The sequence below is a fragment of the Arachis ipaensis genome, chromosome B4 (genome assembly GCF_059453495.1).
Source record: "Arachis ipaensis isolate K30076 ecotype BB chromosome B4, ASM5945349v1, whole genome shotgun sequence".
NCBI lineage: Eukaryota > Viridiplantae > Streptophyta > Magnoliopsida > Fabales > Fabaceae > Arachis > Arachis ipaensis.
This window is the reverse complement of record NC_142439.1, coordinates 78,753,861-78,754,541: the sequence shown is the minus strand read 5'-3', so window position 1 is coordinate 78,754,541 and position 681 is coordinate 78,753,861. Positions and strand designations below refer to the sequence as shown.

General features: G+C 45.1%; 1 non-coding gene across 1 annotated transcript; it reads right to left on the bottom strand.

The window, feature by feature from the left end:
• Positions 1 to 281: 281 nt before the first annotated feature.
• LOC148568053 (small nucleolar RNA R71) lies at positions 282 to 385 on the bottom strand. The gene has a single exon (XR_015883107.1). It is a non-coding gene; the product is annotated as a small nucleolar RNA R71 (small nucleolar RNA).
• Between the last annotated feature and the right edge of the window lie 296 nt (positions 386 to 681).

Below are 681 nucleotides of genomic sequence, written 5' to 3'. Positions count from 1 at the left end.
AACTTAAACCACAACTCATCACCCTTGTTCAGAACAACTGTTCGTTTGGAGGAGGTGTTCAAGAAGATCCCAACCAACATTTGACCACCTTCCTGAGAATATGTGACACAGTAAAATCTAATGGTGTTCATCCTGACGCCTATAGATTGCTCTTATTTCCCTTCTCACTCAGAGACAAGGCAGCCAAGTGGCTGGAATCCTTCCCAAGGGAGAGCTTGACAACTTGGGAGGATGTGGTAAACAAATTCTTAGCAAGATTCTACCCTCCTCAACGAATCAATAGGCTGAGAGCTGAGGTTCAAACCTTCAGGCAACAGGATGGTGAGACTCTGTATGAAGCATGAGAGAGGTTCAAAGACTTAACAAGGAGGTGTCCACCTGACATGTTCAACGAATGGGTCCAGCTGCACATTTTCTATGAAGGGCTCTCTTATGAGTCAAAGAAGGCAGTAGACCATTCATCTGGAGGGTCCTTGAACAAGAAGAAGACCATTGAGGAAGCCATAGATGTTATTGAAACAGTAGCAGAAAACGACTACTTCTATGCTTCCGAAAGAGGGAACACAAGAGGAGTAATGGAGCTAAACAATGTAGACGCTCTGTTGGCCCAAAACAAGCTCATTACCCAGCAGCTGGCTGACCTCACCAAGAAGATGGAGATGAACCAAGTAGCAGCAATCT